Genomic DNA, 16645 nt, shown 5'->3' on the forward strand with positions numbered 1-16645 from the left:
GTACTTTACATGTATGAATTCTTTAATCCTCACTGCAATCCTATGAAGTGTATGTTATTATTATCCCCATTTTTATTTTTTTTAATTATTTTGTGAGGAAGATTAGCCCTGAGCTAACATCTGTTGCCAATCCTCCTCTTTTTGCTGAGGAAGACTGGCCCTGGGCTACCATCTGTGCCTGTCTTCCTCCATTTTATATGGGACGCTGCCACAGCATGGCTTGACACTGTGCATCAATCGGTGCGTGCCCAGGATCCAAACCCCCGGCTGCTGCAGCGGAGCGCGTGCACTTAACCGCTATGCCACCAGGCCGGCCCAATTATCCCCACTTTTAAAGATGAAGAAACTGAGACACAGGAAGCCTAAGCACCTTGCCCAAGGTCGCAAAAGCAGTAAGTGGTGGAGCCAAGATTCAAACCTAGGCATTCTGGTTTTGGAGTCTGTGTCTTCAACCACTAGCTCTACTGGAAAGATGCCTACCTCTCTGTGGCCACTAAGTCAGAACAAACCTACCTTTGTCCCTGAGCATGGATTTGAGAAACCAAACCTTGGTTTTGCTTTTTGAACTTTTTAAGTAAAAGTTTTATTATATATCATTTGTTTCTACAGCTGCCATCTTTCCTCTACTCTAGTTGTTGGGTGTGGTGGTGGGCGGGGTGAGTGTCAAATTCCATTTTGATAATCTGATAAATGTTATGGACCATCTTCTCAGGAAAATCCACATATGCAAAAATAAAATTTTACTAGGCATATCAGAGTATTTATGGACTTCTTGAAGCCCGTCTTTGGACTCAGATTAAGAACCTCTACTTTTAAACACTTCAACTTGTCTTTTTTCTCTACATGGTATATACATTCTTTTTGTTTTTAGCCTGCCCTTTATGTTAACTGATTTACTTTTTTACGGATTGTTTCTACTTCTTGTTTTGCCATTTTTATTTTTTTTCTTCTTTTAATATCATTATGAACTCATGGATATTTATTCCATATGACATAATCACTCATTCTGATAATAATTCTCAAATTGTCCTGTTTTTAAAGTTCTCCTATGAGGATTTCCTCTGACTGTAGAGACACTTGCTTTCATCTGCTTTGTTCTTTTTTTTTTTTTTTAAAGATTTTATTTATTTATTTATTTTCCCCCCAAAGCCCCAGTAGACAGTTGCACGCCACAGCTGCACATCCTTCCAGTCGCTGTATGTGGGACGCGGCCTCAGCATGGCCAGAGAAGCGGTGCGTCCGTGCGCGCCCGGGATCCGAACCCAGGCCGCCAGCAGCGGAGCGTGCGCACTTAACCGCTAAGTCACGGGGCCGGCCCTGCTTTGTTCTGATAGTTGAGTGTATTTGGTCTTCAGGTTCTAAAGTCTGTGCTGTTTTTTTGTGTTCTTTTTTGAGATAAAAATAAGTTATATAAAATTTCTTTCTGTTTCCTGTGATTAGTTTTCTTCCATGATATTTATCATCTTTTGCGTGTTATTTTCCTTTCTATTTTTGTCTTTTTACAAAAATAGCCTTATTGAGATGTAATTCACTTACCATATATTTCACTCTTTAAAGTATACAGTTCACTTATTTTTAGTATATTTAGAGAGTTGTGCATTCATCACCACTATCTAATTTCAGAACATTTTCATCACCCCAAGAAGAAATCCTATACCCATTAGCAGTCACTCCCCATTCCCTCTCCCCTACCCCTGGCAACCACTCATTCAATCGACTTTCTATCTCTAATAATTTCCCTATTCTAGGCATTACATATAAATGGCATCATACAATATGTGTCCTTTTGTGGCTGGCTTCTTTCACTGAGCATAATGTTTTCAAGGTCCATGTATGCTGCAGCATGTATCAGTACTTCATTCCTTTTTATGGCTGATAATATTCCATTGTATGGATATACCACATTTTATTTAGCTATTCTTCAGTTGATGGATATTTGAATTGTTTATACCTTTTGGATGTTATAAATAATTCTGCTATGAACATTCATGTACAAGTTTTTGTGTGAATGTTTGTTTTCAGTTCTTTTGGACATATGCCCAGAGTGGAATTGCTGGACCATATGGTAATTTTTAATTTTTTGAGGAGCTGCCTTACTGTTTTCCATAGCACCTGGACCCTTTTACATGTCCATCAGCAGAGCACCACCTGAACCATTTTACGTATCCACCAGCAGAGCTCAAGAGTTCCAATTTCTCCACATCTTTGCCAACACTTGTTATTTTCTATGTCTTTTTGATTTTAGCAATTCTGGTGGATGTGAGGTGATATTTCATTGTGGTTTTGATTTGCATTTCCCTGATGATTAGTGATGTTGAGCACCTTTTCATATACCTGTTGACCATTTGTATCTCTTCTTTGGAAAACAGATTCTCTGCCCATTTTTTAATCAGATTGTTTGTATTTCTTTGCTGTTGAGATGTATTCTTTGCTGTTGAGTTCTTGATATATTTTGGGTATTAACCCCTTATTGGATATTTGATTTGCAAATATTTTCTCCCATCTGGTAGGTTATCTCTTCATTTTGTGGATGGTTTCCTTTGCTGTGCAGAAGAATATTAGTTTGATGTAGTCTCATTTGTTTATTTTTGTTTTTGTTGCCTTTGCTTTTGGTGTCAAATCAAAAAATCATTGCCGAGACTAATGTCAAGGAGCTTATTTCCTGTTTTCATCTAGGAGTTTTATGGTTTGTGGTCTTACATTCAAGTCTTTAATCCATTTTGAGTTGATTTTTGTGTATGGTGTAAGATAGGGGTCCAGTTTCATTCTTTTGCATGTGGCTGTCCAGTTTTTCCAGCACCATTTTTTGAGGAGATTATCCTTTCCCCACTGCATATTTTTGGCTCCTTTGTTGTAAATTGATTGACCATTTACGTGTGGGTCTATTTCTGGGCTGTCTTTTCAGTTCTGTTGATCTGTGAGTCTGTTTTTTTATGCCAACACAATACTGTTTTGATTACTGTATCTTGGTCATATGGTTTGAAATCAGGAAGCATCCTACTTCCTGATTTCAGTTTTGTTCTTCTTTGTCAAGATTGCTTTTGCTATTTGGGGTCTTTTGTGATTCCATACGTATTTTAGGATTGTTTGCTCTATGTCTGTGAAAAATGCCTGTGGAATTTTGATAGGGATTGCATTGAATCTGTAGATTACTTTGGGTAGTATGAACATTTTAACAATAATTCTTCCAGTCCATGAACATGGAATATCTTTCCACTTATTTGTGTCGTCTTCAGTTTCTTTCATCAATGTTTTATAGTTTTTATTGTACAGATCTTTCATCTCCTTGGTTAAATTTATTTCTAGGTATTTTATTGTTTTTGATGCAATTGTAAATGGGATTTTTTTTTTAAAGATTTTATTTATTTATTTTTTTCCCCCCAAAGCCCCAGTAGATAGTTGTATGTCATAGCTGCACATCCTTCTAGTTGCTGTACGTGGGACGCGGCCTCAGCATGGCCGGAGAAGCAGTGCGTCGGTGTGCGCCTGGGATCTGAACCTGGGCCGCCAGCAGCAGAGCGCGCGCACTTAACCGCTGAGCCACGAGGCCGGCCCTATTGTGGTATGATTGACATATAACATTATATTAGTTTCAGGTGTACAAAGAGATTGTTTTCCTGATTTCTCTTTCTGATAGTTGATTAGTATATAGAAATGCAACTGATTATTGTATATTGATTTTGTATCCTGTGACTTTACTGAATTCACTTATTAGCTTTAGTAGTTTTTTGGTGGAGTCTTTAGGGTTTTCTATGTATAATATCATGTCATCTGCAAATAGAAACAGTTTTACTTTTTCCTTTCTTATTTGAATGCCTTTTATTTCTTTTTCTTGCCTAATTGCTCTGGCTAGGAATTCCAATGTATGTTGAATAAAAGTGATGAAAATGGGCATTGTTGTCTTGTTCCAGATCTTACAGGAAAAGTTTTCAGCTTTTCACCGTTGAGTATGATGTTAGCTGTGGTTTGTCATGTATGGTCCTTATGTTGATGTACATTCCCTCTATATCCACTTTGTTGAGAGTTTTTATTATAAATGGATGTTGAATATTGTCAAATGCTTTTTCTGCATCTATTGAGATGATCCTATGATTTTTATCGTTCATTTTGTTAATGTGGTTTATCAGTTTGATTTGTGCATGTTGAACCATCCTTGCATCCCTAGAATAAATAAATAATAAATAAATGATGGTATCATTTGCAGCGTAAAAGTTTTTAATTTTGATGAAGCCCAATTTACCTGTTTTTTCTTTTGTTGTTTCTGCTTTTGATGTTGTCTCTAAGATATCATTACCTAATCTAAGCTCACTAAGATTTACTCTTCTGTTTTCTTTAAACATTTTATAGTTTTAGCTCTTACGTTTAGGTCTTTAAGGCCAATATACCTATTTTTTCTTTTGTTGTTTGTGCTTTTGGTGTTGTATCTAAGGAATCATTACCTAGTCATTACCTAGTCTAAGCTCGCTAAGATTTACTCGTTTGTTTTCTTCAAACATTTTATAGTTTTAGCTGTTACGTTTAGGTATTTGATCCATTTTGATTTAATTCTGTGTATGGTGTGAAATAGTAGTACAGTTTCATTGTTTTGTATGTGGATATCCAGTTGTTCCAGTATTATTTGTTTAAAAGACTATTCTTTCCTTATTGATTTAATTTGGGGGGCACTCTTGTGAAAATCAACTTAACATAAATCTAAGGGTTTTTTCCTGGACTCTCAGTTCTATTTCAGTGAGAATTATGCCAATATCATACTGTCTTGATTACTGTAACTTTGTATCACACTGTCTTGATTTCTGTAGCTTTATAGTTGATTTGAAATAGGAAAGTATAGGTCCTCCAACTTTCTTCTTCTTTTTCAAGGTCATTTTGGCTGTTCTGGGTCCTTGCATTTCCCTGTGAATTTGAAGATCAGCTTGTCAGTTTCTGCAGGAAGGCTGGATTTGATTTGGTAGGGATTGTGTTGCATCCATAGATCAATCTGTAGGGTATTGCCATCTTAACAATATTAAGTCTTCTGAACCGTGAGCATGGGATATCTTTCCAGTTATTTAGTTCTTTGATTTCTTTCAGCAGTGTTTTTATTTTATTTTATTATTTTTTTTTTGTGAGGAAGATCAGCCCTGAGCTAACATCCATGCTAATCCTACTCTTTTTGCTGAGGAAGACCGGCTCTGGGCTAACATCTATTGCCAATCCTCCTCCTTTTTTTCCCCAAAGCCCCAGTAGATAGTTGTATGTCATAGTTATACAGCCTTCTAGTTGCTGTATGTGGGACGTGGCCTCAGCATGGCCGGAGAAGCAGTGCGTCGGTGCGCGCCCAGGATCCGAACCTGGGCCGCCAGTAGTGGAGTGTGCACACTTAACTGCTAAGCCACGGGGCCAGCCCTCAGCGGTGTTTTATAGTTTTCAGTGTATGTCTTGCGTTTCTTTTTAAAAATTTGTACCTAATTATTTTATTCTTTTTGGTGTTATTAAATGGAGTTGTTAAAGGAATTCTATTTATAATAGAAATTATTTTCTTTTTTTTTTTTTCAAGATTTTATTTATTTATTTTTCCCCCAAAGCCCCAGTACATAGTTGTCTGTCATAGCTGCACATCCTTCTAGTTGCTGTATGTGGGACGCGGCCTCAGCATGGCTGGAGGAGTGGTGCCTCGGTGCACACCCGGGATCCGAACCCGGGCCGCCAGCAGCGGAGCGCACGCACTTTAACCGCTAAGCCACGGGGCCGACCCAGGAATTATTTTCTTTATTCAATTTTTGGATTGTTTGTTTCTGGTCTATAGAAATACAGTTGATTTTGTGTATTGATCTTGATCCTCAACATTGCTGAACTTGTTTATTAATTCTAGTATTTTTTTAGTGGACTGATTAGGATTTTGTATATAATGTCATATCATCTGCTAACAGAGATAGTTTTACTTTCCAATCTGGGTGACTTTCATTTTTCCCTCCCCCGCCCACAAATTGCCCTGGCTAGTACCTCCACTACGTTATTAAGATTTTATTTATTTATTTATTTTATTTTTTTCCCCCCAAAGCCCCAGTGGATAGTTGTATGTCGTAGCTGCACATCCTTCTAGTTGCTGTATGCGGGACTTGGCCTCAGGATGAACGGAGAAGTGGTGCCTCGATGCGCACCCGGGATCCGAACCCGGGCCACCAGCATCGCAGCGCGCGCACTTAACCACCAAGCCACAGGGCCGGCCCTCCACTACATTATTAAGTAGAAGCAGTGATAGTGGACACATTTGTCTTGTTTCTGATTTTGGGGGAAAGCATCAGTCTTTCCCATCATAATCATGATGTTAGCTGTGAGTTTTTCTCAGGTGCCCTTTATCAGGTTGAGGAAGTTCATTTCTATTTTTAGTTCATTGACTGTTTTTATCATAAAAGGATGCTGGATATTGTTAAATGCTTTTTCTGCATATACTATGATGATTCTATGGTTTTAGTCCTTTATTCTATTAATATTGTATATTTCATTAATTGGTCTTCATATGTCAAACCAAACTTTCAATTCTTGGGATAAATACTACTTGGTAATGTTGTATAGTCCCTTTAAAAAAAATGTTGCTGTGTTTGGTTTGGTAACATTTTGTTGAGGAGTCTTGTGTTTGTATTCAAGGATATTGGTCTGTAGTTTTCTTATTATGTTTTTGTCACGTTTTAGTGTCAGGGTAATACTGGTTTCAGAGGATTAGTTGAAAAATGTTCTTTACTTTTCTGTTTTTTGCGAGAGTTTATGAAGGATTGGTATTAATTCCTCTTTGAATGTTTGGTAGGTTCCTCCAGAGAAGCCATCTGGCCTGTGCATTTCTGGGCTATTTTTTTTATTTGTGAGAAGCTTTAGAGTTACTGATTTGATCTTTTTACTTGTTATAGGCACATTCAGATGTTTCATTTCAGTAATTTGTGTCTGTCATGGAATTTGTTCAGTTTATCTAAGTTATGTAATTTATTGTTGTAGAGTTTTTCATAGTGTTCCTTTATAATCCTTTTTCTTTTTATAAAGTTGGTAGTGATGGCCCAACTTTCATTCTTGGTTTTAGTAATTTGAGTCTTTTCTGTCTCTTTTTTTTCTATCTTGGTTGATGTAGCTAAAGATCTGTCAATTTTATTGATGTTTTCAAAGAACTAACTTTTGGTTTTGTTGATTTTCTCTATTTTCTGTTGTTCTGTTTCATTTACTTCAATTCTGATCTTTATCGTTTTCTTCCTCTGTTTGCTTTAGGTTTAATTTTCTGTTCTTTTTACAGTTCCTTAAGGTAGGAAGTTAGGTTTAAGATATTTCTTCTTTTTTTAATAGAGGTATTTACAGCTATAAATGTTCCTCTAAGCACTTCTTTAGCTGATCCTGTAAAATTTGGCAAAGTGTGTTTTCATCTTCATTCATTTCAAAGTCTTTTCTGTTTTACCTTGTGATTTCTTCTTTGACCCATTGGTTATTTGGGAGTGTGTTGTTTAATTTCCACATATTTGTGAACTTCCCAAATTTCCTGCTGTTACTGATTTGTAATTTAGTTCCATTGTGGTTGGAGGACATAGTTTGTATAATTTCAATCCTTTTAAATTTATGGAGGCTTGTTTTATGGCTAGCATATGCTCTGTCCTAGAAAATGTTCTGTGTGCTCTTGACAAGACTATCTATTTTGTTATTGAGTGACGTGCTTTGCAGTTGTCTCTTAGGCCTAAAACATGCCATGTTTTGCCCTTAATAAGAAATATGTCTAAAACTTGTATGTCCCTGATTCTTTCCCAGTGCTTAGAATGGTTCCTTTGGTGCCTTGGATGGAGGTTTTCACACTTCAGAGCAATGCGCTTTGGTTAGTTTCAGGATGGATGAAGTGAGACTGTGCAAAGGGAAGTGAGAAAGGAGAATCAGCATGATGCCTCAACTTTGTGTTCTCAAGCAGATCTGTATTAGCAAAGTCTATATATATGAAGGCTAAGGATCTGGAAATGGATTCTCTTAAAACTGTCTGTGGCTCTGTATCTTTTTCTGTGACTTCATCTGCCTCCAGAGGTACGTATACCCAAGGTTGAGGATCTTGAAGTAAAGGGTTAAGATTTATGGTTTGCTTTTGTAATCTTTGGGAAACTACCATCATGCGTTGCTTAACGATGGGGATACATGTTCTGGGTAATGCGTCCTTAGGCAATTTGGTTGTCGTGTGAACATCTTAGAGTGTTCTTACACAAACCTAGGTGGTATAGTCTACCACACACCTGGGCTTTATGGGACTAATCTTATGGGACCATTGTCGTGTGTGTGGTCTGTTGACCGAAAAATTGTTATGCGGTGCATGACTGTACTGAAATTTAAGAGCATAAACATGTTGTTTTAGTGAAGTTAATCTGTAGTATGGGTAATGGGAACAAGAGACTGGTTATGGAGCCTATTTTGAGTTTATGCAGAAAGAAATTCACTTTCACTTCATGAAAAACTTGTTGAGAATTTATTTTGTATTAGGCATGAAGGCTGAGTTCTTCTTCAAGAATTCATGGTTACATTTAGTGTTTCAAGTACAGTAATTCTGGTATGTCCTAGATATTGTGGGTGGCAAAAAGAAAGTGTTATGATCTCTAGTCTGATAAATAATATTGTTTATTTCAGCTATATATTTTGAGTTCCAGAATCATATATCCCACTCTCTATTAGGTATCTTCATTTGTATGTCTCCCAGTTACCTGAACTATTTGTCTAGATGGAACTCATGATTCTTCGGTCTCCTTCAACCTATTTGTGTTTTAGCATTTTTTTTGGTCTCAATAAATGATGTCAGTCATATGAAGCTAGGATTTTGCCAGTCTATATTCAGTTATACACCAAGTATTAATGATTTTAAATGTCTCTTGAGGTAAGGGTAGTAAGCCACCCTTGCCCTTTTTGGATTGTTGGATCAGTTTTTTTTTGGTTGGTCTACCTGCATTCAATTTTGATATTCTCCTCTACTTCCTGTTCTACACCGTAGTTTCCTAAGTTGTTTCACTAAAAATGAACCAGATCCTGGTACTCACTTGCTTAAAACCTTTTCATTGCTTCTCTTAGCGTAAAGTTCAGATTTAATCTTTATTTCTGCTGTTAAATTTATTCAGTGCTTATTGTAAGTTCTTTTTGTGAAGTTTCCTCAAAACTTTATCTTCTAATAGTTTCTTCAAGAAAGGATTATGGATAAGATACTCCCAGTGTTTGGTTGTTTAGAATGTTTGTAGCTTTCATACTTCAAGGACGCTTTGGTGGGATAGAATATCCTTTGTTTAGACTTTCTTTCCTTCAGTATCCTTAAAATGTTTCTCTACTGTTTTTCAGTGTTGACTGTTGCTCTTGAGAAATCTGAGGCTAGCATGATTTTAACCCAAATTTTTTCTTTTTAGTTTTAAGTCGAATAAAATTTCTAGGCTGTGCTGAGCATTCTGCATGACTGTTTCTTGGCACAAAGTATGTCCTTTCAATAGATTTCTTCAAGTCTTTCTCACTTCCCATCCACTTCTCCCCCACCCCGGAAAAACTTCCTTAAGTATATCTTCGCTTGTTTTCAGTTTGTTTAGGAATTTCAATTATGTATATATTGGATTCCTTTTGCTGTTTTTGTAGGTATAATTTTCTCTAATTCCCTTTCAAATTTGTGGGTTGATGTTTTTAATCAGTTTTGGAAAAATGTCAAGCATTATCTTTGTGAATATTGTTTGTTTCCCATTTTTTCCTCTTTTATAAAGGACTTGTTTTTTAGGCCTTTTAAATAAGTCCCACATGTCTTGTATACTCTTACTGTATTTTCCCCATTCTTTTTGCTCTTTCTGTTTCAGTTTAGGTAGTTTTTATTGATTTGTCTTCAAGTTCACTAATTCTATGTTCTGCTCTGTCCAGTCTGTTGTTAAACATCTGTTGAGTTCTTAATTTCAGATATTGAATTTTTCATTGTTAGAAAGCTCATTTGATTATTATTTTTAATTAAATTTTTATTGAGGTAACATTGGTTTATAATATTATGTGAATTTCAGGTCTACATCATTATATTTGACTTCTGTGCAGACTACATTGTATTTACCACCAAAAGTCCAGTTGCCATCTGTCACCATGCAAATGTGCCCTTTTGCTGCTTTTGCCCTCCACTGACTGCCCCGCTTCCTCTCTGGTAACCACCAAGCTATTCTCTGTGTCTGTGTGTTTGTTGTTGTTTTTTTATCTTCCACACATGAGTGAACTCATACAATATTTGCCTTTCTCTGTCTGACTTATTTCACTTAGCATAATACTCTCAAGGTCCATCCAAGTTGTTGCAAATGACAAGATTTAATTTTTTTATAGCTGAGTAGTATTCCATTGTGTGTGTGTGTGTGTATATACACACATATATATACACACACACACATATCACATGTTCTTTATCCATTCACCCATTGATGGGCCCTTAGGTTGTTTCCAGGTGTTTTTCTTTCTTTTTTTTTTTGGTGAGGAAGATGACCCTGAGCTGACATCTGTTGCTAGTCTTCCTCTTTTTGCTTGAGAAAGATTGTCACCGAGCTAATGCCTGTGTCAGTCTTCCTCTATTTTGTGTGTGGGACGCCTCCACAGCATGGCTTGATGAGTGGTATATAGATCTGCACTTGGGATCCGAACCCATGAACCCCAGGCCTCCGAAGCAGAGTGTGCAAACTTAACCACTATGCCCACTGGGCTGGTCCCTATTTCCAGGTTTTGGCTAATGTGAATAATGCTGCAGTGAACGTAAGGGCGTGTATGTATCTTTTTGAATTAGCGTTTTCGTGTTCTTTGGATACATACCCAGAAGTGGAATAGCTGGGTCATATGGTAGTTCTATTTTTAATTTTTTGAGAAATTTCAGTACTGTTTTCCATAGTGGCTGCACCAGTTTGCTTCCCACCAGCCGTGTATGAGGGTTCTCTTTTCTCAACATCCTCTCCAAGACTTGTTATTTCTTGTCTTGACAATTATAGCCATTCTGACAGGTGTGAGGTGATATCTCATTGTAGTTTTGATTTGCATTTCCCTAATAATTAGTGACGTTGAACATCTTTTCATGTGCTTGTTGGCCATCTGTATATCTTCCTTCGAAAAATGTGTGTTCATATTCTCATCCATTTTTTGATTGAGTTGTTGATTTTTTTTGTTGTTGAGTTGTATGAGTTCTTTATAATATTTTGGATATTAGTTCCTTATTGGATGTATGATTTACAAATATTTTCTCCCAATCGGTAGGTGGTCTTTTTGTTTTGTTGATTGTTTTTTTGTTTTTTCTTTTTGCTATGCAGAAGCTTTTTAGTTTGATGTAGTCCCCTTTGTTTATTTTTTTCTTTTGTTTCCCTTGCTTGAGGAGACATGATATTCAAAAAGATACTGCTAAGACTGATGTCAAAGAGGGTATTTCGTATGTTTTCTTCTAGGAGTTTTATGGTTTCAGGTCTTACATTCAAGTTTTTAATCCATTTTGAGTTAATTTCTGTGTATGGTATAAGATAATGTTCTACTTCCATTCTTTTGCATGTGTCTGTCTAGTTTTCCCAGCACCATTTATTGAAGAGACTTTCTTTTCTCCATTGTATGTTCTTGGCTCCTTTGTCATAAATTAACTGTCCATAGATGTGTGGTTTTATTTCTGGGCTTTCGATTCTGTTCCATTGGTTTGTATGTCTGTTTTTCTTTTAGTTCCATGCTGTTTTGATTACTATGGCCTTGTAGTATATTTTGACGTCAGAGATTGTGATGCCTCCGGTTTTGTTCTCTTTTCTTAGCAATGCTTTGGCTATTTGGGGTCTTTTGTTGTTCCATATAAATTTAGGATTGTTTGTTGTATCTTTGTGAAGAATGTCATTGGCCTTCTGTTTGGCATTGCATTGAATCTGTAGATTACTTTAGGTAATATGGACATTTTAATCCTGTTGATTCTTTTTCCCCTTTGTGTACACTTCTAGTTTTATTGTGACAAAGCAACTTGTACACTTTTAACATTTAAAACTCAGCATCAGTGCTCGCTTCGGCAGCACATATACTAAAATTGGAACGATACAGAGAAGATTAGCATGGCCCCTGCGCAAGGATGACACGCAAATTCGTGAAGCGTTCCATATTTTTATTAGTATTTGGGTGGTGAACATTATGTAATCTATGCAGAAATAGAAGTATAATGACGTACACCTGAAATTTATACAATGTTATAAACCAATGTTACTGCAATAAACAAAAAATTTAAAAAAATATATAAACAAAAAATTAAAAAAAAATATGTTTAGCTGATTTAAATTCTTTGCCTAGTAAGCTCAAATCTGAGATTCCTCAGGGGCAGTTACTAGTAACTGCTTTTTCACCCTTGTATGGGTCATACTTTAAAAAAATAAATGAATAAATAAATAAAACTCAGCATCATCTTTCCTTTCCAGTGAAACAAAAAAAAAATTAAAAAATAAGTAGGAACAAAATTACAATAGAGAATGTCAATTCCAAATAAGATCCTACAGGTTCTGCTGATTCTCCCATCCAGTGGCAGGGCTCAAGTCATCATTAGGAGAGAATCTTATTTTAAAAGTGTCATCTTAACTGCAAGGATGTCCATTAAACATCACAATTAAACATGCCACAGGAGAAGCCATGTTGTCAAAATGCCCACTTAACCCACCCAAACATCTCAAACCCACCCTTTGCTGAGCTTCTATAACCCCGTTTTTTGTTTTTTTTTAATTGATGTTTTAATGGTTTCTAACATTGTGAAATTTTGGGTTGTACATTTTTGTTTGTCCATCACCACATATATGACTCCCTTCACCCCTTGTGCCCACCCCCCCACCCCCACTGCCCTGGTAACCACAGTCCAGTTTTCTCTGTCCATGTGCTATAACCTCGTTTTTTAAAGTGTTTTTTCTTTTGTTAAACAAGAGAAAGTAGACAGGTACATTTTGGCGAATGCTAACTGTCCATATTCACATAGAGACACAGTGTAATCTCTGAGCCCAATATGCAGAGAAAGGAGGAAAAAAGCTAGAATTCAATACACTACTACTACACTACTAGCATCCTCCAGCTTCCAGCAGAGCTAAGGGAGCAGGTTTTTCTTTTTTCCCCACAGAGAAGTATGGTGGTGTCGAATTCCATAAATTCGACAAAATTCTTTTGTCGAGACAGGAATGGATAAAAATGAATTTGGAACAGAAAGGAGTAGAGATTCTTTTTACAGTGTATTCTGCTTAAGGTATTTCCTCCCAAAATAAGTTGAGAACCATGGTATAAAGAATAGAACAGAGACCTCAAAAACAGGGCGACTGAGTGCAAGAGGGAGGAATAAAAGACTGCAGCTTGCTCCCAGTGACTGGAGAAAACGAAAAAAGGAAGTTGGAATCCACCAGTGCTCCATTAGTCATCTTCTCCTTCATCCTCCTCTCCTTTCATCATCATCTTTTTGTTCTTCACCTTCATCTTCATCCCCTTTTTCATCAATATATTGTCCTCCTCCATGTCAGGCTTTATTATTTGTTTGATTTGAACATTTGGTCCAATCCTTTCCAGGTTTCCATTTGATTTCTGTGGACTTTGAAGATGGATCACCACTCTCATTCAGATGAAACTCTTTGGAGAGAATTCTATTTTCGAAGTAATGGTTTTCATCAAAATAAAGATCTATTCTGCAACCTGATTCAATATCTTCAAATTCTGTCACTTCAATTCTTGTCAAACAATGCAGCACCTCTTCATACTCCTCTCCAAGCAGTGCAGACACTTGTGGATGGTTGACAAATGTTGTTACCCCCAAATTTGGGATTTTGGTCATCAGTTATGACCTCTTCTGAGAAAAGAGTTGGTGGAATTTGTTATATTTATGTTCTGCTTCCAAATCTTCTCACTGGCTTGTTTGTTAATTTTGTAATTCATCAGTATGTTCAGTTGCTTTTTGCTGTTCTTTTTCTGAGGTCTCGTTAGCCCTGTTGTGGTTGGAGTTGAGCTCCTTTTTACTCACTTTGGATGCTGGTGCAGACATGGTGTTGCTCGACTGTTGGGAGAGGTAGGGATTGGGGAGGAGGAGACAAGGGAAGGTGAATGGGGCTGGCAGCAGCTGCCCCTCATGCCAGGTGCGGGTGCTTGCTCCCTCTGGTCCGTCCACCTCCTCCCCCTTGTGGGCTCACCTGCTCTCTCCCTCTCCCTGGCTCGCATGAGCTGCCCTCAGGCCTGGTGATGAGGGCGGGGCTGGGGTGGGGTGCTGGCGGAGCTCTCCTGGAGCCACCTCCTCCTCCACTTACTTCTCTCAGCTAACTATGTTTATTCTTCCAATCCATGAGCACGAATATTTTTCCATTTCTTTATGTCTTTTTCAATTTCTTTCAATAATGTCATATAGTTTTCAGTGTATAGGTCTTTCACCTCCTTGGTTGAGTTTATTCTAGATATTTTGTTCACGTTGTGATTGTAAATGATATTGTATTCTTGACTTCTCTTTCTGCTAGTTAGTTATTAGTATATAGAAATGTAACTGATTTTTGTATGTTGATTTTGTACCCTGCAACCTTGCTGTAGTTGTTGGTTATTTCTGATAGTTTTCTGGGGGATTCTTTAGGGTTTTCTGTACATAGAATCATGTTGCCCACAAATAGGGAGGGTTTTACTTCTTCCTTCCCAATTTGGATACCTTTTATTATTTTTTCTTGCCTAGTTGCTTTCGCCAAAACCTCCAGTACTGTGTTGAATAGGAGTGGCTAAAGTGCACACCCTTGTCTTGTTCCTGTTCCCAGAGGGATGACTTTCAGTTTTTCAACATTGAATACGATGTTGGCTATGGGTTTGTCATTTATGGCCTTTATAATGCTGAGATATTTTCCTTCTATACCCATCTTATTGAGAGTTTTTATCATAAATGGATGATGGATCTTGTCAAATGTTTTCTCTCTATCTATTGAAATGATCATGTGATTTTTATTCTTTATTTTGTTAATGTGTGCACATTGATTGATTTGCAGATGTTGAACCATCCCTGCATCCCTGCTATAAATCCCACTTGATCGTGGTGTATGATCCTTTTAATGTATTGCTGTATTCGATTTGCTAATATTGTGTTGAGGATTTTTGCATCTATGCTCATCAGTGATATTGGCTTGTAATTTTTCTTTTTTGTGTTGTCCTTATCTGGTTTTGGTATCAGGGTGATGTTGGCCTCATATAATGAGTTAGGAAGCATCCCGTCTTCAGTTTTTTGGAATAGTTTGAGAAGGATAGGTATTAAGTCTTCTTTGAATGTTTGGTGGAATTCTTCAGAGAAGCTATCTGGTCCTTGACTTTTATTTTTTGGGAGGTTTTTGATTACTATTTCATTCTCTTTACTTGTGATTGGTCTATTCAGATTCTCCATTTTTTCTTTCTTCAGTTTTAGGAGGTTGTATGATTCTAAGCATTTATCCGTTTCTTCTAGGTTATCCAATTTGTTGGCTTAGAGTTTTTCATGGTATTCTGCTATAATCCTTTGTATTTCTGTGGTATCCATTGTGATTTCTCCTCTTGCATTTTTTTTTTTTTTGTGAGGAAGATCACCCCTGAGCCAACATCTGCCAATCCTCCTCTTTTTGCTGAGGAAGACTGGCCCTGGGCTAACATCCGTGCCCATCTTCCTCCACTTTATATGAGACGCCTGCCACAGCACGGCCTGACAAGCGGTGCGTCGCTGTGCGCCTGGGATCCGAACCGGTGAACCCTGGGCTGCCGCAGTGGAGCGCATGCACTTAACCACTTGCACCATCGGGCCAGCCCCTCTTCTTTTATTTTTAATTTTACCTATTTGCGCTTTCTTTCGTTTTTTCATAGTGAGTCTGGCTAAGGGTTTGTGAATTTTGTTTATCTTCTTCAAGAACTAGCTCTTAGTTTCATTGATCCTTTCTGTTGTTTTTTGTTTTCATTTATTTCAGCTCTAATTTTTATTATTATTCTTCTGATGACTTTGGGTTTTGTTTTTTTTTTAGTTTTGTTAGATATAGTTTTCAGATTACTTATTTGAGATTTTTCTTGTTTATTGAGGTAGGCCTATATTACTTTACATCTCTCTGTTAGTACTGCTTTTGCTGCATCCCATAAGAGTTGGTATGTTGTGTTTTCATTTTCATTTGTCTCTAGGTATTTTTTGATTTCTCCTTTGATTTCTTCATTGATCCAATAATTGTTTAGTAGCATGTTGTTTAGTCTCCACATGTTTTTGACTTTCCCAGGTTTTTTCTTCTAGTCAATTTCTAGTTTCATAGCATTGTGTTCAGAAAAGATGCTTGATATGATTTTGGTCCTCTGAAATTTATTGAGACTTGCCTTGTTTCCCAACATATGGTCTGTTTTTGAGAATGTTCCATGTGCACTTGAGAAGAATGTGTATTCTGCTGTTTTTGGAAGGAATGTTCTATATATATCTATTCAGTCCATCTGGTCTAGTGTTTCATTTAAGGCCACTGTTTCCTTGTTGACTTTCTGTCTGGAGGATCTATCCATTGATGTAAGTGTGTAGTTGAGGTTCCCTACTGTTATTATGTTGCTGCCGATGTCTCCATTTAGGTCTTTTAATAGTTGGTTTATATGCTTTGGTGCTCCTGTGTTTGGTGCATATATAGACATAAGTGTTATGTTCTCTTGGTGGAATGTCCTTTTTATCATTATATACTACTAC

General features: G+C 37.0%; 1 protein-coding gene, 1 non-coding gene and 1 pseudogene across 9 annotated transcripts in view; 2 read left to right on the plus strand and 1 right to left on the minus strand.

Moving 5' to 3' along the window:
• DOCK3 (dedicator of cytokinesis 3) overlaps nt 1–16645 on the plus strand; it is a 448733-nt gene that overhangs the window by 32644 nt on the left and 399444 nt on the right. The window lies entirely within an intron of this gene.
• On the plus strand, nt 11990–12096 carry LOC147917046 (U6 spliceosomal RNA). Its single transcript, XR_015552383.1, has one exon. It is a non-coding gene; the product is annotated as a U6 spliceosomal RNA (small nuclear RNA).
• On the minus strand, nt 13472–13990 carry LOC147917047 (protein SET-like; annotated as a pseudogene).

The sequence above is a fragment of the Ceratotherium simum genome, chromosome 5, assembly GCF_057802395.1.
Source record: "Ceratotherium simum simum isolate JZ-2026a chromosome 5, ASM5780239v1, whole genome shotgun sequence".
NCBI classification, from domain to species: Eukaryota; Metazoa; Chordata; class Mammalia; order Perissodactyla; family Rhinocerotidae; genus Ceratotherium; species Ceratotherium simum.